At 44.9% G+C, this 22,802-nt stretch overlaps 1 protein-coding gene and 1 long non-coding RNA gene across 2 annotated transcripts in view; one reads left to right on the forward strand and one right to left on the reverse strand.

The window, feature by feature from the left end:
* Positions 1-22,802, reverse strand: part of APOO (apolipoprotein O) — a 998,307-nt gene that overhangs the window by 476,190 nt on the left and 499,315 nt on the right. The window lies entirely within an intron of this gene.
* LOC147697819 (uncharacterized) overlaps positions 1-22,802 on the forward strand; it is an 86,831-nt gene that overhangs the window by 715 nt on the left and 63,314 nt on the right. Inside the window, exons 2-4 of the long non-coding RNA XR_015299306.1 lie at positions 1,755-2,935; positions 3,042-3,103; positions 3,207-3,267. This is a non-coding gene — a long non-coding RNA (uncharacterized LOC147697819). The remainder of the gene's footprint in view (positions 1-1,754; positions 2,936-3,041; positions 3,104-3,206; positions 3,268-22,802) is intronic.

Consider the following 22,802-nt stretch of genomic DNA (forward strand, 5'->3'; position numbering starts at 1 on the left):
ATCAGACCCTTTGTTCCCTTTCCTGGGAGTGCTTCACACCTCCTGTCAAGCGGGCAGAAGGCTGTTCTAGGTGACAACTGCTTTCGCTAATCTGCAAAAGCTACCAGTACTTTGGGTCAAGAAAGTGGCAACTTATTAAAGTCAACTTAACATTAAAAGTTACTTTAAATCAGACTTTAGTAACGAGTCAGTTTAATGTAACAATTAAATTGATATATTTAAGTACTAAGTTTGGTGGTCCCAAATGAAGTTAGCACTTTTTGCGTGGGCTAGTGTTATTTAATGTTAGCAAATTGTACTACCAGCATTGCTACTGTGAAAATGACCATTTCTAGTTTTGTCAGGATATGTCAAACACAAAAGGAACATGCCCTTTTTAGGTCTCGACTACAGGCAGCATACATGCGCTCTCGCATGGCGACGAGCTATTGTTCCTTCAAAATAAAAAAATCTAAAAAAGGGGCTTTTACCCTATCCATTTCTTACCATTGGTTGGCCTCTTCATCACTCTTAGTTCCTTGCTCCTCATTAGTCAGTATATGCAAACATCACTTCTTCTTGATGAATAGTCGTCCTTTCGATGAAGTATGGACCAAGCACTGATTAAGTAGTCTTTATTGGTGTCCTTTCTGTTCTAGCATCTGCAGTGAGGTACTTTTATTTTCCTCTCATCACTTCCTTGTCATCACTGATTGCTTTTATGGCTTCCTCTTGCTGCTTTCACCTGCCCCCTCTCTCGCTTGCCCCTTGCTGCTTTCACCTACCCCCTCCCTCTGTTGTTTGCCCCTTGTTTTCACCCGCCCCACACCCTCCGTCGCTTTTCCTTGCTGCTTTCCCGCCCTACCCTCCCTTTGTCCCTTGCTACTTCCAACTGCTCCCCTTCCTTCATTGTCTGCCCCATGGCTGCTTTCACTTGCCACCTCCCTCCGTTGCTTGCCCCTTGCTACTGCCACCCCCTCCCTTGCCTAATGACTACTTTTACTTGCCTCCTCCCTTCGTCGCTTGCCCAATACTACCTTTATCCACACCCTCCCTCCTTGTCTTGCCCTTTACAGGTTTTTACCCAATCCTTCCCTTCGTCGCTTGCCCCATGACTGCTTTCAGCCGCTCCTCTTCTTCTATCACTTGCCCCTTACAGCTTTCACCCACCCCTTTACTTCATGCTTGCCCAGTGAATGCTTTCACTTGCCCCCTCCCGCAATCAGTTGCTCCTTTGCTGCTTTCAGTCATCCCTTCCCTTTGCTGCTTGCCCACTCCCCACTTTGTTGCTTTCCCCATTTCGCTTCAACTCTCTTAGAGATCGCTGTTCGTTGACTTGTATGCACAATAAACATTTTTCTTGCTAATGCCATTCTTCCTCTGCTACTTTCCTTTCTATCAGCAGAACAGTTTGTGAGCAGCACAGTAGGTATTTAAAACTGTTGGATATTTTCCTTTCAGTTATGAGGCTTTTAGCATATACAAGTCAGTGGTGTTAATTTTTAGGTCGAACCTGGGCAGCACATTCGCTGCTCTGCGAGGCATGCTGTATTGGAGTATGGACTTGTAGTCCCACCCACTGTCCGACCATATTTGTAATTGTCCTTCGTAAATGCTGGCTTCTGATTCGTTAAAAGGTTTGTTAGTCCCTCCTTCGTACCGCTTTTTCTTCATTTGTAACATCACATAAGGACTGGCTCTTTTACTTCGGTTACACAGTACGTCTTATTTAGTCTGTAATCACTATTTTCTTTAATGTTTTTCTCCTACTGCAGGCACTACATGCTTTCCAGCAACAATGGATGCGATATATTTACGACATCCTTCTAATATGGACAGGAACTAAAAACGAGATTATGGCTTTTCATTCATGGCAGAATTTGAGATCACGTGATATCCAGTTTACCATACAATCAGACAAAAAGAAGATTGATTTCCTGGACTTGACTATAGTAGCTGAAAATGATATACTGTATACCACTCTATTCAGGAAACCGGCAGAACGCAATTCATTGCTACAATACTCCAGTCACCACCCCCGAGGCCTTCGTGACAACTTGCCCTTTGGACAGTTCTTGAGGATCCGGAGAAATTTCAGTAAGAAGGAGCACTACATGAAGGAGTCTGCTAAATTGATGGAACGTTTACTGGAACGAGGTTACCCAAGGCGATTGACCAAGAAGGCAAGGAAACTAGCATGGTTCAACCATCGAGAAACACTCCTAGAACCTGCTGAACGATCAAATAATTAAGAACAGCGTATGATATGTGTGACCACTTTTTCCACCAAAAGCAATGCCATCAAAAAAATCATCAATAAGCATTGGACGCTGGTATCAGAAGACCTAGGTAGCAGTACTCTACCGATGCATTCTTTAGAAAAAGCTAGAAGCATCCGTGACCACGTGGTATGTGCATTTTTGGAAGCTCCACCAATAACATCAAATGCAACTGTGGCTTAGCAAGTGTACAGTGATCCAGTCTATATCACATTTTATGGTTCATAGTCTTCACCACCCTGCGATGGTAGGTGCACTATATAAATATGACCCTATGCAAGTGACAACGGAGTATATGTACCTTATGATTGGAGCAGCCTTCACTGCCGTGTGAGGCGAGTGCGCTGCCATTTATCATAATAATTTTTTCCACAATAACAATGATGACCCAAACCAAAAAGTTTTCACTATATTTTTCAATAACTCTTTCGATATACAATTTGAGAATTATTGACGCATATCCTTTGGGCTTGAGAACTGTGAGAGAGCACCTTTCTTCCTGAGCGACCCGGAGTCTTTTGACGGTGTCGTTTCCCCCGCGAAGGACACGCCCCCTAACTACACTTCCTAGTTACTGGCCAGACGCGTAGGTTTCTGCACAGGAATATTTGCTGTCTGGAGGAACTCTGAGCTATCTGCAGAGTCCCCCTTTTGCTCAGACTATTAGTCGTCCTTAGGTAAGTGCCATCGAGTTACTGTTTCACTGGCTAGTCATATGCAACAACTGGGCAGTTAATGAAAAAATCCAGAGGTCTATTTTGACGCTCGTTTTTCTCATTACAGCACTGATAGTTTCACCACCTACCCAACTACACCTTGAGGCGAGACACCGACCTAGAGTACAGGTAACCCCCTTTTTTAAGTATACAGAACTCCAAGCAGGCTAAGCCCCTTGATGTCGAACGGTGAACGTTTGTAACACGCGCCCCCCTTGTTCTTGATTTTTAGACGATTGAAATAGCAAGTTTTCACGAGGTTCCATGGAAAACGCGATAATGGGGTCCTGGAGGTAAGACACTGTGGAATCTTTGCTTTGGCATTAACAATGATGATTTTTTAGATATCAGTTAATTTTGGTAGGATTCCTACCATTTTTTAAACCTGCATCGCGCCTCATGCTGCTTTGTATTTATTGCATATTTTTGCTTTGGGGCTTAAATACCCACGTAACAATGATGATTTTTAGATATTAGTTAAATTTGGTAGTTTTTTCTACGATTGTTGACACATACATCAGGCCCCATGGTAGTTAGCACTCTCTTCTGTGTGTGTAATTTGGCCAACTTCTACCCGAGCGGGTGGTCTGCCCGCGCAGGGCTATGTAGGGATCTCTCCATTAGACCCCAAGTATAATTCTGTTTTTAAATTTTCCCCCCAGGAAGTCTGCCCACTCCAACCTTCTGTCCTGAGGAAGACCCACTATGTAAGGGTAACTTTCCCTACCCACCATAGGGTCGAAACGTAGACTACTTATCCTACCTGTACCAGCTTCTACCCCCAAGCAAGATTGACACAGCTACAATAGAAGCCTGGGTTTGGAAATTGTTGGACTTTAGCTGTTATATGTGGCCCCGTGGCGGGGAACCACTTTAAATAATGTTTTAACAAACTTAAAGAATTGTTTTTAATTGTTTATTATGAATAAGAACACTTTTTTCACCTTTCACCGAAATCCCCTCACAGCACTTTCACCCCCTTTCCCCTCACGTTGTGCATGTGGGCACATAATGCAACAAGAAAATATTGAAAATTGTAATGTATAACCTAGTTTATGGTTGTTTGGTACCTTGTGAATAAAAACACCGTACTGTCTTTTCGATTATCCTTTTGATTATTCACATGATTTTCTCTTAAATCTTTTCCCCTCTTCCCAGTCTGGGATCCCTTTGTCTATAACTTCCTGCAACAATCAGCACGCCATGCGCTCTTTCACTGGACGCTTTCACAAAAAAAACCTTTGTCAATTTGATAAACAAATGCTTTTTTTGGCAGAAGCGCCCCATACCGCGCTTTCACTTAACAGCGGCTGTAGGCCTTTCTTTAGACACAGCTTGTTTAAAGAAAAGGGCGTGGCCTCTATTAACTTGCAAGCACATCATGGGGCACTTGTAAACAACAAGCGTTTGCAATGCAATAGGTCTCGCATTTTAGAAACTTTGACCTATTGGTATTGTAAAATGACAATGCCTTTTATAATTGCAGGTTTTTTAAACACATAAATAAAAGCCATTGTTATTTACACTGCCAATAGCTCAAAATCTCGCAATGGTGAGACCTACTGCATTTCAAATGCTTGTTATTTTCTAACTTTAATCTAATTTCCTCCTCTGCCCTCTGTGGCATCCTGTAGAATGCTTTCCTGAAAGCTCCAAATGTTTTCAGTTCCACACAAAGCTGAATAATACTCGGTATCTACAGCCTTTTATGTTTTTCTTTTTAGGTTGAAGGTTTACTTTTCCTTGTGTCTTGTCAAGCCTTATACCCTTACAATTAGTGGTTAATTTGTCTCTTCCAACATTACGTTACTTTTGTTTCATCTTAGGCAATCGCCAGCCAGCTTCTGTGTCTGTGTTCACGCGCTCCGTGTAAAACTCACATAGAACACGTGCACATTACGATCCATCATTTCAGGGTCGGATTGGGATCACAATTTGGCCCGGGCACTGACGAAAAAAGTGGCCCACAATTAAGGGGCGTGGCCCAAATTCAAGGGGCGTGCCCTTGCATGGAACACCATTTGGCTACTCTTGGAGGTCTAATTTGTAGAGAAATATTTAGTAAATTAAGCCTTTTAAAGCTCACAGAGCAAGTAACATTGGTAAAGACTAGCACTGCAGTTCTGATAACTGAATACTTACTTGCAGTTTTAACGCCCTGCACAATGACGTTAGATACTCTTTCCCAACGAGCTATGTCCTAGACTCTAATCATCACATAAATCAGAAATCTAGCACAAAGTCAAGGAGAAAGGGTAAGACTGGAATCTCTGGGAATAGAACATGTAATAACAAAAGTAAGAATTCACAAACGAGGAAAAGGCAGTCTGGGGTGTAAAGAATGCTGGAAAATGTATCTGTACAATCTAGTCATAAATGTATTTCACAACCAGCAGGTGATCTCCATATACAAAAAACACAGTTCTATTTATGAGTATCAATTACAGTAAACATGATCCAATTTTTTATTTAAGGGCCTAGGCGATGAAGTGATCTGCCCAGAATCACAGGTTGTTGAGCAGACGCTGGGACTCAAACTTGAATCCCGATCTCTGCAACTCTGGTGTCAGGCCACATATGCCTATGCACAGACCAGAGACGTTTTAAGGCATGGGCAATGTGGGCTCTGGCCCAGGGACCCAGCCTTTCAGGGAGCCCCCTGATAGAGCCAGCTCTGTTCTGCAGAGAATCTTGCCCTAATGACCATGCATACTCCTTAAACAGATTGTTTTAAATACAATTTTTTCAAATGTATTTTTAATATGGGCGATGAGTAAGAACCTATCACAGAGATTTTGCAGAAAAATGTGTTTGTTTCATGCAACATCGATAAAAAAATGTCTTTGAGATCAAACAGGCCATCACATATGAGAAATGGGAGGATGTCACTGAGATTATTTTCATTAATTTTAGTGAGCTGCTACTGTGTTGTAATATTGAAAACACACGTCAATGTCCTTGAATATTAGATGTAAATACATTAAGGATTTGGACAAGTACGGTAGTGCTCTGACCAGTGACCAGCTGAAAGAGGGCATCAAAGAGCAGAATTTGGATTATAAATTCAAATCTGTTCCGAACAGGGGCCCAAAAATATGTTTGGCCCAGGGCCCCCAAAATCCTTAGGATGTTTGGCACAGACAAGGAATGAAAGTGAGAGGATAATTTTCTTGCACAGGACACAGGGGCAAGGTGGCAATGGCCTACATGCTGAGCAACTAAAAAAACAGCAAGGTCCCTTTCTGTCACAAAATTATTTGAGCCCTCCAGCGAAGGAGCACCTAATAAGAGGCGAAGCCTCTGCTATTACTCACCTCCTCAGCCCTCCCCAAACCTTAAGCTCAGGAGCACATGAACAGCAATGATGCCCCTGTAATTAGTAAATTAATCAGCCCTCCCAAGCCCTCCAGGCCTCAGGGCAATGTCCTGGCAGGGGAGCAAAAAACACAGCTGCTGGGTCATCCATAGTAGCCAGGGGGAGGCTGAGGTGAAGATGGTGCAAGTTGCAAAGATCACCTGGCCCCCACAGCGAGACCCATTCTTCCTCGCCCACTATGCCCTGAATGTGAAGGGCTGTGGGCGAGGTGTTAAAACTAACACTGTTTATGTGCTGCGTGGGCCCCAGGGGGGGCCGAGGTGAAAATGGCTCAAAGGCCTGAGCAACACCTGGCCCCCAGGGAGGCCGATTTTTGCGAACAATCACCCCCTCCCCAGCCACCCTCAGCGTGATTGCTTTGCAGGGCAGGGGGCGAAGAGAGGCCACCGCGGATAATCGCTGTACGGCCGCACAGTGAAGCTGCATTTATTTCTCTGTCTCTGTCTCTGTCTCGGTGCCCTCTGGGGGCCGTTTTTTTTCTCTCCCCTTTCCTAGTCTACAGAGAGCACCGGAGACAGAGAAATGAATGCAGCTTCACTGTGAGGCTGGGAAAGGGGAGAAAAAAAACCGGCCCACAGAGGGCACGGAGACACCGGCCCTTCGGCCCATGCCCGAATGCCCGCATTGCCAATCCGCCCCTGTGTTACATTTCTATCAAAGCAGAGGCTTAGCAAGGGAATATTTTACCATGCACCTACTATTTTTGTGCCACTGTTTCATGAAGAAAATGGAAAGCTGCAGCTGAGTAGTACGCCTCTGTCCTTTGTTGAGAAGACAAATTGCCACTAAATTATCTTTGAAAAGCAGGAGACTCGCATGTCCTCCTGGGCCAGGAAATGCCCATGTGTGCTTAAGAAATAACAGCAGTTCCTGAGGGGAGCGGTCAAAGAAAGGTTGGGATTAAAGACTGTGTGCAGGTAGGTGGGATTTGAATAAATAACTCCAACAAATGTGTTTTAAAGGGGTAACATGCTCCGGTAGATTTATGTCACTGCGTTAGTGATCATACTTATTTTTTATAGCGCGTTATACCACACTTTAGCCATTCCAGCGATCTATAAAGAACAAGTTAATTGATGAGACTTTGTGGGTACATTTATTCATTAATCTAATGGGCAAAGTAGTGGGAGCAGAGGGAATTCGTTCTTGCATTCCTTCTCAATGTCTCATCAGGGCTAGTAAGTGCTATATAAATGTAATTGCAATACTGAAGCTGTCAAAATAATATTGGAGAATTGTACAGCATTGATTTATTATAATAAATTGAAGCGCGAAGTGGATTTCTGAAAGCGGAGTCAGTACTTTTTAGTTTTAAACTTCTATCTTATTTGTCATTTAAAAAAACAATGCCCCAGTCAATACGTTCCATCTACGAGAGAGCTATTGGCTTTGTCAATGTGTTGTCACATTGTACAGTAGCAAAGCTGCTGTGCAGCATTGCTGTAAGTAAACAAAAAAAGTTGACTAATGCGTCAACCTAATCAAAGCACTTTTTAAAAATGTTACTTTTCAGACATGCTGCACAGCAGCAGCACTGCTGTACAACATGGATAAACAAGCATTTGCAATGCAATAGGTCTCGCATTACTGATAGTTTGAGGTATTGGCGTTGCAAATAATAATGCAACGTCAATAGCTCATACTTTCATTAATACGAGACCTAGTGTATTGCAAATGCTTGCATGGTGAGCCAGGAACCAGCATTGCATTGCCACTCCAAAAGGCCTTTTGCGCCCGTCATGTAGTTTTCCCTGGTCGATATAGGGGCAAGAGGAAATGTCCGGGCTGTGGTTGGTCTCTGGTCAGTGTCCCACCCTCTACATCAACTAGGGAGGTGGTTAGTGTGAAGCATCTCTGCCTACTTCTAAATACCAGATCTGCTTGCAGACATGCCCAGGAAATCTTTGATCTCCTTGTCACCGAAAAACCGGTATGCCTGATGTTGACAGAGACCTGGTTAGGTGAGTCATCAAACCCCGATATTGCTACAGCTATCCCCCTGAATACAACATTTTTAGGCAAGACAGATTGGTAGGGAGAGGTGGGGGCGTGGCACTCGTGGTGAACAAAGCCTTTGCATGTTCTATCATCCCTATGGAGGCCATCAGGGGTTCGGAATCCCTTGCCTTCTCCATATCACTGACACCCCAACAATCTCTTAAAGGGCTCCTAGTTTATAGGCCCCCGGGCCCGGCAGGGTCCTTCTTTGATGAGCTTCAGTCGATAATTTCGACGCTGACCCTAAGAGCGGAGCACTGCGTACTAGCCGGAGATTTTAATTTTCACATGGATGAGAGTTCTGACCCTGACACAACTAAATTGCTCGACATTACAGCACCCTTAGGCCTGACTCCCTATTTCTCTGGACCGACCCATGACAAGGGCCACACTCTGGATCAGGTCTTTTCTACGTCCCCTATTGAGGTGACGGCATTGTTGCCGGTGCTTTGGGCAGATCATCGGCTGGCCTATTTCTACATACCGTGCATTAAGAAACCATCAAGCACTGTTATGAGACTTCAGGGACCAGCATCCAGGGCGTATCATCGGGTGACTCCGGAGATGGTGGCCCAGGCTTCTCTGGACCATCCTCTCCCTTTCATGGGTGATTTGGACAAAGACCTAGAATCTCTGCAGATGTGGCTAACGGACAGGCTGAACGATCTTGCACCTGTGATTCCCCCCCGACAAACATCTAAACGGGTCTCTGCCCCTTGGTTCACCGAAGCGCTGGCGCACTCTCGAAGGCAGTGTAAAGTGGCCGAAAGGGCTTGGCGGTCTCAGTATGATGCTGAGGCGAGGCTTGCCTACAGGTCAATGGTTAAAGCCTATCACCGGGAAATTCTCCAGGAGAAAAAAGGATATTTTGCCAGGAGAATTGAGGCCGCAGCCAACTCCTGTAAGGAGATTTTCTCGATAGTTAGAGAATTCACGACCCCGCGATCTAATGCGACTCAGGCCGCCCCGTCTGAGTCATGGGTTTCCACCCTCACCAACTTCTTCACCACTAAGATAAAGTTGGTTCAGGACTCCTTTCCTACAAGGCTGGTTGATGTTCATCCCAGCCTTGCGGATGGGCTAGCTCTTCCAACTCCCCCAGGTCCAGTCTTGGCAACTTCTCCGCCACTTTCGGCACCTTCATCATTGGCACTTATGGCTAATCTTAAATCTGGGTCACCTCTTGATCCATGCCCGGCCAAATTTTTGGCGAAAATGGCGGCTATTGTAAATCCTCTCGCAAATCCGCTCTTGAATCTCTCCTTGAGCCGGGGGGTGGTCCCGCAGGCGTGGAAGCAGGCAATGGTCATCCCCCTCCTTAAGAAGCCGAGCCTTGCCCCGGAGGCTCCCGCCAATTACAGGCCCATCTCGCTCCTCCCTGCATTGGCTAAGATCTTGGAGAAAGATGTACTCTCCAATTTTCTGGAGTCTCACGATCTGTTACACTCCTCCCAATCTGGCTTCCGCCCCATTTTAAGCACCGAGACGGCGCTGTTGGAGGTGTCTGAAGCCATTAAAGAGTCGCTGGATACAGGAGGCAAAGCTATGCTAGTCATGCTTGATTTGTCGGCGGCTTTGACACCGTCCCCCATGAGGGTCTCCTCGCCAGACTTTATGAGATCGGTCTGAGGGGACGGTGTTCAACTGGTTTAGATCCTTCTTGGCTGACCGTCGACAAACAGTCTGGGCCTCTTCTAGCTCCGCCGAGATGCCGCCACTGGGAGTCGGAGTCCCTCAGGGCTCCGTGTTGAGCCCGACTCTTTTTAACATCTTTATGACCCCTTTGGCGACATTGGTGGAGTCTTTTGGGGCCCAGATCGTATCCTATGCCGATGATACCCAGCTCCTCTTTACTTGCCGGAAGGGAGAAGATTTTGATGGAGAGAGTATCCGTGAGTGCCTTGGGGCTGTTTTTAAATGGTTCCAGCTAAACAGCCTCAAGTGCAACTCAGATAAATCTGAGATACTCTTCTTTGGCTGCCCATCTGACCCAGATTGGCATTGATGTTGGCCTGCCGACATGTTCCCTCCAGCGCACTCGTCCCAGCTAGCAAAGAACCTGGGAATTAAGATTGACAACGGGCTGACGCTTAGATCCCAGGTTCTGGCTCTCACGGGAACCTGCTTTGGCATCCTCAGGATGCTCCGGAGGTTCTTCCCTCTGCTCTCCGAAGAACATAGGAGGACTACGGTTCAGGCCTTAATCGGCTCAAGATTAGATTACTCCAACATACTATTTCTTGGCCTGCCGGAGTATCTCCTGCAACGCTTACAGGTGGCCCAGAACACTGCCGCACGGGCCATCTTTGGCCTCCACAGGCGGGCCAGAGTCTCTAGTCTATTGCAGTCGCTCCATTGGCTGCCTATCCGGAAGCGGATAGTGTTCAAGGCTCTGACACTGGCCCACAAGGCTTTGTACGCCTCAGGAGCTCAATATCTCCAAAGGAGGCTCGCCTTTTACCATCCGGCCCGATCTTTGAGATCGGAGTCCCTGTTCCTGGCTGTGGTTCCCCGAGTAAAAAAGGGCCGCATTGGAGGCCGCTCTTTTAGGCTGCGAGCTCCGCAACTCTGGAACTCTCTCCCTTTGACTCTACGCAGTACATCTAATCTATTGGCTTTTAGGAAGGGCCTTAAGACATGGCTTTTTGCCCGTTTGGGCGCTCTTTCTATAGTGCTGGTTTCCCTTTGGAGTAGCCGTGCGCTATAGAAGACCAATTTAACATTAACATTAACATGTCTCAGTGCAGTACTGCATGAGGTCCCTAGTGAGCAAGGCACCAGCACTGCATGTCTCGGTGCAGTACCGCAAGCTGCTCTTAGAGGTCCCTAGTAAGCAAGGCACCAGCATTGCATGTCTCTGTGCAATACCACAAGCTGCTCCTACAGGTCCCTAGTGAGCAAGGCACCAGCACGGTATGTCTAAAAAGTTGGAGTTATTGGCATTATAAATGGCAATATTTTTTACCTAGAAACAAAATGTGAACTCTTCCGTGCACTCAGTAATTCATTCAATTTTCTAATTGTAATCCTCATTCAAACAAAAAGTGCTACTCCATCATGGCTCCTTGTCTCGAGCGGCCCTCTAAACATACAATGATATGTGGCGCAGAAGATTTCTGTTCCAAAAGGATGAGTGGACTTATCTAAAGACCATAAAGGTTTCGTCTTTTCATTCGAAAAATAGCCACTTAAACTTTATCTTCCTCCAGATCAATTTTTATTCTGCATTATTTCCTTAAATTTTCATATTACACATTCAATGTTGTGTCTGTAGTTATCCGGTTAACAGAAAATGACATTAACCCAATGCATTTCGGGTCTTATATGTGACCCTTCCTCAAGGGTCTGTAGAAAAGAAAGAAATGAAACATTGAGCTGGTCTCTTCTGACGCTTTGAGTCGTGAGCAATATACAATAATCAAAACAGTTCCCATGCAATTCCAGTCTTATTATTATGTCTATCTGCACCTTAAAACAATGCTACTCTGTGTGTTCAACAAATATATTAGCTCTATGGTTTATACAACAGTGGGGCTAAATGCCGACATTTCTTGCTACCAGTACAAAAGAATGCGCTATTCTCGTTTAGTGCTGTAAGTTCCCTGACAGTTTAACCCACTTACTTTCAGTGTAATATCCTTCGGTTCTCCCTCGATACTCCTGACAGTTCCCGCATAGGGGTTTCGGATAAGAGTGCCTGTTGTTGATAACGAGTATTTATTAAACAATCTGATTGGTGGTGTGGGTCATGTGATCGGGTGATGTTCTGTGTGATTTATTTAGCAGCTGCTGTTATTAGTGATTATTAGAAGGTGCGCTTAACATAATAGCTTAAAGAACAGAAATATTTTATTACCATCTGTTGTTTATGAGTAAAAAAGATCCCGATGTATTTCGTTATGGGAACACGTGATCGGAAGTCTGGCCAATCAAATGGCACGTGAGAAACTCACTAGAGTCTAAGAGAGGAATCTTATTGGTTGTATACATCATGTGATTGGAACTTTAGATGACCTACTTAATACTCCAATGTTACGAATTCCAATGCTTTATGTGGTGTCCTTCATATAAAAGATTCACGGTGCGCTGAATTACATCATCGTGAATTCACCTGGGTATATTAATATAGTCTGTGATATAAATCGGAAAAGCCGATTTTGAACCCTGATCTTTTAAATAACCATACCTCAAGATGGCAAAATTATCGTGACGCCTCATCCTCTAGATTTACACTATTGTATACTAATATATTCAACCTAAGGTGTAACTGTCAAAAATTAACTCAACATGGTGGCCATCTTAGGTGAGTGTCTATAACCCATTCTTGTTGGTGTGCAGGTTCAAGAAAGCATTCTATGAAAATCAAAATCAAAATGAATCAACACAGTCATAAAAAACACGTCAGTTCTATTCATTCATTCATTCCTTGTGGGTGTAGGCTCCCCAATTTTTGGATCCAATAATATTCTCTCCTCAGTCTTTGTTTATGTGGGTCTGCGTTCCGTAGGTCTATAACTTCTAATATTGTGAATCTCAATTGTGCAATATTGTGTCCAGATTCTGTCCAATGAGTAGCTACTGTTGATTTCATATTTTTAAGTCGAATATTACTTTTGTGCTCTGTGATCCTTACTTTTATTTTCCTTTCTGTTTGTCCCACATAACATTTTCCACATGGGCATTTGATCCCATGTATTACATTTTTGGTATCACATGTACACGAGTGCATCAAAGTGATTTTTTGTTGAGTCATGGGATGAGCAATATTATTACCTGTCATAACATTATTGCAATGTTAACAATTTTCACATCTTTGCATGCCTTTCCACGATTCTTTACTGACTGATTTCCTCTTACTGGTTAATAGTTATTTTAAATTCTTTGATCTGTTGAATGCAAATGTGATGTCTTTAGCAAAGAGGTTCTCCAAGTCAGGTTCTTGTGTCATAAACATGGACAGAGCCACTCTATTACAGAACAAAGTGAAGAAAGAAACAAAACTCACAGTATGTGTTTATGAAATATTCGACATCATATTTGCATTCAACAGATCAAAAAGAACTATTAACCAGTAAGAGGAAATCTGTCAGTAAAGAATCAAAAGATGGCATGCAAAGATCTGAAAATTGTAAAAATTGCAATAATGTTATGACAGGTAATAATATCGCTCATCCCATGACGGGACAAAAAATCACTTTGATGCAATTTATGTGGGACAAAAAGAAAGGAAAATAAAAATAAGGATCACAGAGCACAAAAGTAATATTCGACTTAAGAATATGAAATCAACAGTCGCTACTCATTGGACAGAATCTGGACACAATATTGCGAAATAAGCTGTCAGTACCTTGAGGCTGTAATTAAAGCCTCGGGCGTAAAAACACATGTAACAGCCTCTGTCCTCATGGGAGGTTACAAGAAGACACAAGGCGGTACTAAGGAGGGACTACTAAGCCTATTGACCAATAAATAGCCAACATTTGCAAAATGACAGGGATAGGAGCCAATTAAGATGGATGAAAAGTTAGTGGAGCTTTATGCCCATATCCTGAATACAGCATGTCTCGAAGAGACAGTGCAAACGCTGCCTCAGCGAGATCTAAGAAACATTAACAAAGCCAAACACTTTCATATAAACCAAAGCTTGTTTTAACCCCTCCTCAGAGCTCCGGTGCTCATGATGAGCTGAGCTCGTCATGACCGCGTCCGTTAAATGGAACGCTCGCATGCTGGGCTGATTCCCCTGCTGTGCTGAGCGTTCCATTGGAAAGGGCGTGGTCATGACGAGCTCAGCTCGACATGAGCACCGGAGCGCCGTGGCTCATGACGAGCTGAGGTCGTCATGAGCACCGGGGCGCTGTGCGTGCCCCCCTCCCACCCCCCAGGACAGCAGGGGAATCCTGCCAGCAGCGAAGGGGTTAATATGGATCACCCTTCCTTGTGCACTACTAAGGCTTTCCCTAGGGGTGAATGATAGTTATTAACAACCATTGGCAAAGCTAATAGGTTTCAGCAATCTGAGAGCTAGAGGCGTTGGTAATGTTAATGCATTTGTGCTTGGCGTGGGGGCTGGTTTTATTGACATACGGATTTTTGGCCGAAGAACCGACCTTTAGCGCGTGTTGGCCGTTATGTCACCACTGAGCTTCGCATAGCATTCGTCAGTGTTATTGGTATAAAGTCAGCACTCTAGCTTTGTTCACAACGCTGCCTTGGAGTTTTTCTTCCATGTGCATGACCCAGCTTATTTACTATACATTTCTTGTCTTAGGTAAATAGGCAATAAGCAATAGGTGGGCTAACCGTAAGTTCTTGGCAAGATCACAGTAGGTCTTTTCCAACAAGAAAGCTGGGAAGTCACCCCAGCATATATGCACATATCAAGGTTAGAAGATGAGTTCAGTCCAGGACCTCAGCTCTAGCGAAATGTGTACAAATTATCACCAGAGCAAGGAATAAGAATTCAACTGGTGTTCTATTACAATTCAAAACCTCCCTACTTATTTCTCCATTCTCTACTTGATTTATGGTCTTTCTTCCGAATTATGAACAAAACCACATAATTTGCATCAGAAAAATATCTAGATCTCTCTGTAATGATTTCCATCGAAAGTACATAAACTTGAATCACCCCATGGCAGCCACTACTGTGAAAAATAAAAGGGCAGCCCACTCTAGACGTTAAATTCCAAAAATGTTTGTTGTGAATATATTTTAGCACTCTGACACCACATTTGCATTAACGAACATGCCAGTTCACAAGTGCACTTCGAGACTTTAAGTCAGGCCAAGTCAAAAGAAAACATGCTTTGTCCCTTGGAATGATGAACAGAGTAACAACCAAGAATCTAAATAAAAGAAGCCATTCATACTTGATCCTGCATAAGTTTTCTCATGCATAAATATTACAGTAAGCAGCCCCTCATCATATCTTGCCATGCACGTGGTAATATAAGGGATTACAGAATGGAAAAATAATCGTTTGCTAAAGGGAATTCTGAGACATGTTAAGATTTTATTTGCTGGAGAGACTTGCCAATCCAGACCTTGCACAATGACAGTCCCTGCCCCAGAGGCAGAGACCAAATGTTGCCACCTACTCTGAGCCTCATAATACTCGTAGAGCCCTGGAATGTGCCAGCCTCTTCAGAAGCAAACAATGCCCTGGCCTCATTAGAATACAGCTGACATTTGCAACGGCGCACATACCGCCCAGGCGAACAGCAATAGGGTAAAGCACCCCGAAAAATTAAACAAAACTGCTAGCAACACGGACATAAAAAAGTAAGAAAAAAAAACTGAAAAGTAAAAACTTTCACTTATGTTTTAAATTTAATTATACACTTTTGGGCATTTAATCTGAGGGTGTACAAAAAATGTACATAATATGCAGGATAAAGCAGCATCCATATTGTAATTTCAGTTGGCAAAGTTACTTCTTTATCAAAAAAACAATACATTTAGGTGAATGCCACATGATATTTGTACATTTTTAATGCATCGTAAAGTGAATGGTGTTTTACATGTATTTTTGTTAAATTGTTTTCTTTGATTAATGACCCATTCTAGCCATGAAGGAGAACCGCTTAGAATTAAAATCAACATTTTAAACACTTTTTTTTTAGCATTTAATTGACAAACTCAACCAACTCTTCACCCTTCCTCCAGTCCCCTCACAGCACACTGTAGTTAGCCTGCCTGCAACTTGCAATGCTGGCTTCAATGTAGCAGGGAGGTATAGTGCTGTTTCTAAATATGATATGTCCAGGCCGAAAGAGCCGATGTTTATGACCTGTGAGGGTAAAAGGGAAGAATGTTCCTCTTTTTTATGGTAACGTGCAAATATTTATTTCCAGGTGTGCGCTTTTGGTTGCACTGATAATTGGCAGGCCGTTACCCTCCAGATCCACTTCCGGTGAGTTGCTGGTAGGAGTCCACCTGACAACGACTTGCTAACTACGGTAGCTACATGAGAATATCGAAACAAGCATGGGTGCGGTCATAATATGGCGTTGTCAATTATTTTTAATTTTTTTATTGAATTTCTTTCTTTTTATCTCTGGACCATCTTCTCTTCTCTTACTTTTTAACAACCGCTATAGGTTTGGTGCATTCTGGAGGTTGAGTTGTGTCCCTGTGCCCTGATGAAATCGCCACAAATTTTTCGGGCAATGAAACATGTTGGCCGTTCAGGCTAAAATGGTCTAAACATGTCACCGTTTTTTAACTGAGTGTGAACACTATTTAAATTAAAAAATATGTGTGATAGATGTCTACAACTCAATTTTAACTTATGGGGAGTTCAGTTTATCTCCTTCACATTACAGTGTGTAGGAAGGTGGATACCCGACTATGGTTACCCCAGATTTTTTGCCTAGTGTTTAGCTGGTTTTTCGACTTAGTTGGCCTGAGATCCTGCTAATCAGGGCCCAGGCTATCTGCTCTCTCTCTAAAATGAACTCCATGTACCCTAGGTACATCTCCAATTGGGTATTGGGTCACTTTATCCGCCCCTGTACAGTGTACTATAGGTACCCAGGGCATAGGTGCATCCAAGGCCTACCAGGGGCTGCAGCATATCTAACCACCCCCTTCCTGGGCCCCACCCAGAGGAGGGACCTAGCAGGTGATCCAGCCCCTTGATTTGGAATAAAGGTAGGAGCTGTGCCCTTTGTCTTTAGATCATCCTGACTGAAACTTTGATACAAAACTCTGGACCCTTCGACATCCTACTCGACGTAGAAGACTGAAGAATCTCCCTTGTTGTCAAGGAGTGACCACCCTGCACAAGCAGGCACCATCAGCGCTCAAAGGTTTTCTTTGTCGTTGCTCCCGCCGGAGCTCGAACAACAGAGACCAACAAGAACTGGACTTCCACACATCCAACAGCCTGATCCACAGCCCCAGCAAAGCTGAGACCCGTGGAGGTGACGAGAGACGTGGAACCGGCCATCTTGGAAAGCCAGCAAAGTGCTTCCTGTGCAGCTCCCGAGGCACCCTCAAAGCTGTGCATTGGGGATTGAGAAGCCCCAGCCCCGAACAGCTTTTGCACCAAAGATCACCTCTCCACACTCGAGTGCTGCGTGGGGCCCTTTTGCACTTTTCCTGCTCGACGTGTTGTCCGGTCACTTGCCCGTTGGCTAGTGGCCTCTGTGACGACGATCCTTCAAATTTACACTGCTGGTCTGGTTGCTCCAGACTGGCCCTCGCTTCCCCTGAAAAGGAGCCGCCGATCTGACCTTGCTGGTCCGATCCAGAAGCCATCTTCGATTCCTGCGTGGGTTGCATTTGCGCAGGCCTGTTGACTCCGATTCGAGAACCGACACAGCCGACAGCGAGAGCCTTCGTGGGACAGCCCGTGTTTAACTCCTGGTCGTCATCGATACTTCCTGGTCCACGTGGCAGCGGAGACAAACTGCTCGACATCACCTGATTGCAACCCGGCATCGCCTGGTTCCTTCCTGGTTCCATCCTGGTCACTGGCTAGTGACCTAGACTCTGTCCCCTCTGCTTTCAGGTACTCTACATCTTCGATCCACCCTTGGATCCAACCGGATTCTTCTCTCCTGGTCGCCTGCAGAATCTTTTCCTCCATGCTCCATAGAACTCCACGACGAAACCTGACGCACTTTGACACCTATGCACCCGCTTCCTGTGGGTAAGGTAACGAGAGTACTTCGGTGCTCCTGTAGTGGTTTACATCTCTAGTGTCCTAGTTTTAAGTGGTTAAGTTCTAGTCCAGTCGGATGTCTCCTAAAACAGTAACTTTCTAACTTTTATGCACCATTGACTTCTATTGGTGCAACAGTTGCCTATAGACACTGCACCTGTATCCTGTGGGCCTCCCCCGACCTAACCTTCATTAGTCCAGTGTAGCCCCAGCGACTCTCAAGGCCCTAGGCCTTACCATTGTTCGTGACGTGGTTCTTATACCACTATTTTAGTATATGGTTTGAGTGGCCACCCGGCCTATCCATATTTGAGCAACTTTTGTATGTTATATGAAGTTCTTTGTTTAACGCTTGTGCTTCTGTGCTCATAGAGAGTACAGGGGATTATTCTAGTAATAAATACATATATTTTATATTATATAACTTGTGTGGTGTCCTTTCATTTGATGTTAAAAGGATTGCATATGGTAAAACAGCTGGCTTCACCTGCCCTCTTGAGTTTAGCGTAAGACTGCTTTTGTCCATGCTACCATTTGGATAGCTGGTCTATAAGGTTGACTTACAACCAATCACCATAAGGGTCATTTGGACTGGTGCAAGGTGCTCACTAGAATAGTGATCATCATATACCAGGCCAACTTCTCACACAGTGCTTAAATGGTGGATAGATATCACCTTCATAGAGTTAGGTTGCATTCTTTTCTGTCAGAAAGTGCCGATGATGACTGAGTGAGCCAACTGGTGAGTCCCAACCAATAGCTCCATGGATGTTGCTTATGTGAGGCACTTTCTGACCCACCTCACATTTTGTGTTAGCCCTTTTCGAGACTATAGGCTGATGGGCTCTCGACTTGACATGAGTGGTTGATGAATTTTATTAATCTGAATAACACATATGGGTGGCAATGACTAGATAGCATGCATTACCTCGCCAAAGCAGTATGATATCCAAAACGTTTATGCGTTTGTCTATAACCAGGCCTTTGCTTTCTGAAATTTATGAGTGAACGGCGTCCTGGTTGTATTTCCCTCTTATGCTCCTCATTTGACAGATGATCAATGATTGGAGACCAGTGACCGGGGTGGGGAAGGGTTGCATTTAGATGTGCAGCTAGCTGGGGAAGCTTGTTTCTAGGAAGCGGCCCAGCTAAGACTGGGTATGACTTGTATTGTATTGTATTGTAATTGCATTTATACAGCGCTTACTACCCCTGACGAGGCGTCAAAGCGCTTTTTCAGCGAATAGCACGCTACTCCGGGACCCATAGAGGATTAGTGTTGAATTAGTATAGTGAAACATGCAAGTACATTTTAAGTGGTGGATAGGTTAGTCAGTTATTTGGATTTGGAATGATAGCAGAAGGATAGAGCAGGAAGAAAGGTTTGCATTTATATAGCGCTTGTTACCCCTGATGGGGTGTTGAAGCACGCTATTCAGGAAGCCCAAAAGGATTAGTGGTGAATTAATATGGTGAAATATGAAAGTAATTTCAGTGGTGGATATTAGTTATTTGGAGTGAGAAAGATAGCGGAGGGAGTCATAAGGCTAGTCCCTTCCCTTCAAAGGCCTGATCTACACTGAGGACCATGGCCTTACCTGACCTGAGTTATTCCAGGGAGTCACCTGGAAAGGGTGTGGCGGTGCCTTCAGCGCCCCCTGACAGCGGCTGCCAGGTGGCCACATGCCAGTGCCTGTGCACAACTGTTTCTACAAAGGTTTGTTGCATTATCATTTTTTATCATTCTTTATTGAGTTACTGTTGGGACACCAACAAGAGGGGAAAGGAAGAATAATAATAAGGAAGCAGCCAGGCTTGGCTAATAAAGCAGACAAGCTGGTGGTCATTCTGATCAGTTCCTTATTAGGTGGCAATGGGAGGTGTCATTACAATTCAACAAATGCTTCAACTCAATATAGCAACGCCATAAAATTCTACAATCTCCCCCTAAAATGAGATCTGGCAAGGTAAGAAATCCACCGGCTGTGTACAAAAGAAAACAAGAGCCAGCAATTGGAGAAGTGGCAGCAAAAAGAAAACCTAAAAGCACAATACAAGGTAGCCCCTCGCCAGACATTAGTAATCTGGACCCAGAGAGTGCTTCAGTTACACCACACAGACCAGAATGTAGCGGTATACTGGGAATGTAACAAGTATGGAAGGGACCATGGATCTACTAGGCCAGCCCAAAGCATAATAAATAACAGACTTTTTTCCATCATTAAGCGTCCATTGTGGCAGGATCGCGCCAGTTTAGTTTAGTTTATGGCATTTGTTAAGCGCTTGGTTGCACAGGGAACAGTGCGTCCCCGCGCTGACAACCCTACCTACGACACAGGGGCACGGGTACACTATGCTGAGTTTAACCTGGGAAAGAGACGGGTTTTCAACCTCTGTCTAAACCTGGTTTCAGAGGGCTCCATCCTCAGTTCGATAGGTAGGTTATTCCAGTTGTTGCTGGTGTGGTGTCTGAAAGAGCGTCCTCCCATCCTTGCTCTGTGTATCCGAGGTACCACTAATTGCATGCTACCCATCGACCTCAAAGAACGTGTAGGGCAATATACTGGAAGCAAGTCCTGGAGATATGGAGGTGCTTTTTTGTGGGCTATACGGTGGGTGATGCACATGGTTTTGAAATTGAGTCTTTCCTTTATTGGGAGCCAATGAAGGGTGCGTAATGCATGTTTCCCAGAGGCTCTCCTAGGGAGGTTGAGGACCAGCCTCGCTGCAGCGTTCTGGACGCGTTGAAGCTGTGTGAGGCCCTTTTTACTAAGTCCACATAGGAGGGAGTTCCCATAATCTAACTGGGAGGTGACCAAGGCGTGTACCATGGTTTTTCTGGAGCTAGGGGGCAATAGATCCAGGATTTTCCTTAGGACCTTCAGAAGTCCGTAGCATTTTCCCGCAACCTTACCCACATGATTGGTGTAGGCAAGATTAGAGTCCAGATGAAAGCCAAGGTTCTTAACTGTGTCCACTGGGACCGGGACAGAGCCCAGTTCAGTGGGCCACCAAGCAGAGGTCCAGATGGAAGGACGTGGACCTACAATAAGAACTTCCGTCTTGTTACCATTAAGGCGGAGACAGTTTTGTCCAAGTGCTTTAAGCGAAAATCAGCATACGAAGGTACGAGGGAGTGGGGAAGTTAACAGAGGGACACCCACCCAGGTCCCCATCACCAACGATGATAATCTCAAAAACTTTGCGGCCAAATAGCTGTTCTGCTGAGGATGATCTTCATGAACTAGAACGGGATTATGCAGCACCAGCAGTATCAATGGCACCAGCTGGACAGGACAGCTTAGGGCTTTAGCACATGCCCAAGGTAAATGGCGTTCGACAATATAGTGCTGACTCTGACTGACTGTTTGGACGTGTTGGTAAGCCCCCAGTCCAGGCTCCATTCTTACCAGAATTCAAGGATAGTAAGGCCAAGGAACCTGGTACCCCAAATTTCCAAGATGGCCACAAGGAGGGTCATTGGAGAATTATGACAGAGGGGGAGTCAGAACAAACGGCGCAGATGGAAGAACATAACAGGCATTTGCAACCCATGAATAACTCCACCAACATGTGGGTGGCAATTCTGAACTCCATACAAGTGACAGTTATGGACCTCAGGCACCATGCAAATAAAATTAACATCCACATGGACCTACTCAATACCATGGCAATCTTCGTTTCTGGTATTGATGAAAAGCTTCGAAAATTAAACTCCCGGATCACGAGGGTCCTAACGACCCACCTTAATGAAGATACTATATGTTCCTGTAAGGAGGTGGTCAACAGATTAGCAGAATTGCCGGTAATAATGGAAGGGATACTGGTGGAGGTTAAAAGTTGTCATAACGCATACTCCGTGAAATGCGCCGCAACAGGGAAGTCAGCTATGAAAATTTAAAGATCAGGATGTTCCCAGACTATAGCCAGGAAGTTCAAAAACAACGCCGAATGTTCGACTCGGTCAACACCAAGCTGGGGGCCCTCCAACTTCAATATATGCTCCTGTTCCCGGCAAAGTTGAAGGTCATCTTTCAGGGGAAATCACTCTTCTTCCAAACCCCAGAGGAGGCCTGGGCAGAGGGGAGATCAGGGCTTCGGCCCCTGGGAGGAACACAAATTTATGCCCGCACAACCCAGAACAGACTCGGGGAGGGGTCTCCCCGACGGAGACGTCACATAGCTATGAGAGAGCAGCGAAGACTAGGTAAAGGAACCCCATATGCTCTCCGAAAACACACACAAGATAAAGGCCATCAAGAACAGCAAAAAGACGTGCGGTACCAATCCGAACTAGACACAGCTCAGAGGGTCGACTCTTCCAAGCACCAGACGGATTCCAAAGAAAACTACGAGTCCCCTGGATCAGAAGCATGACATCCACTGGTAGAGACAATCCAGGTTCTTGAACGGAGTGGGGAGATCGAGAGGCTCGTAGATGGAACTCTATCAGCAGAGATCGACCCGAATGAACAGGATACTGCAACCTGAATTCCGGCTGGGAGGTATCGAGAATCAGTATTGACCACCCCCCATTGAAGCGTCCGAGCTTCGAACTTTGCACATATTGGACATCTGAGCCATAAACTGTAAGAGTTGGTGTTTTGGGGTATATAATTGGGAGGGGGGAGGACGACAGACTGACTACTCTCTACTTCTGAAGGTCGCTTCCAGAGAGGGTGGGGTGGGGGGGATGGTTGGGGGTTCGCACAGTTGGGGTTTGATTGGTTGCACACTGGTTTATTGATCGCAAGGGTTGCCACAATGAGACAATCCCATAGATC

Source organism: Lissotriton vulgaris, chromosome 8, assembly GCF_964263255.1.
Source record: "Lissotriton vulgaris chromosome 8, aLisVul1.2, whole genome shotgun sequence".
Classification (NCBI taxonomy): domain Eukaryota; kingdom Metazoa; phylum Chordata; class Amphibia; order Caudata; family Salamandridae; genus Lissotriton; species Lissotriton vulgaris.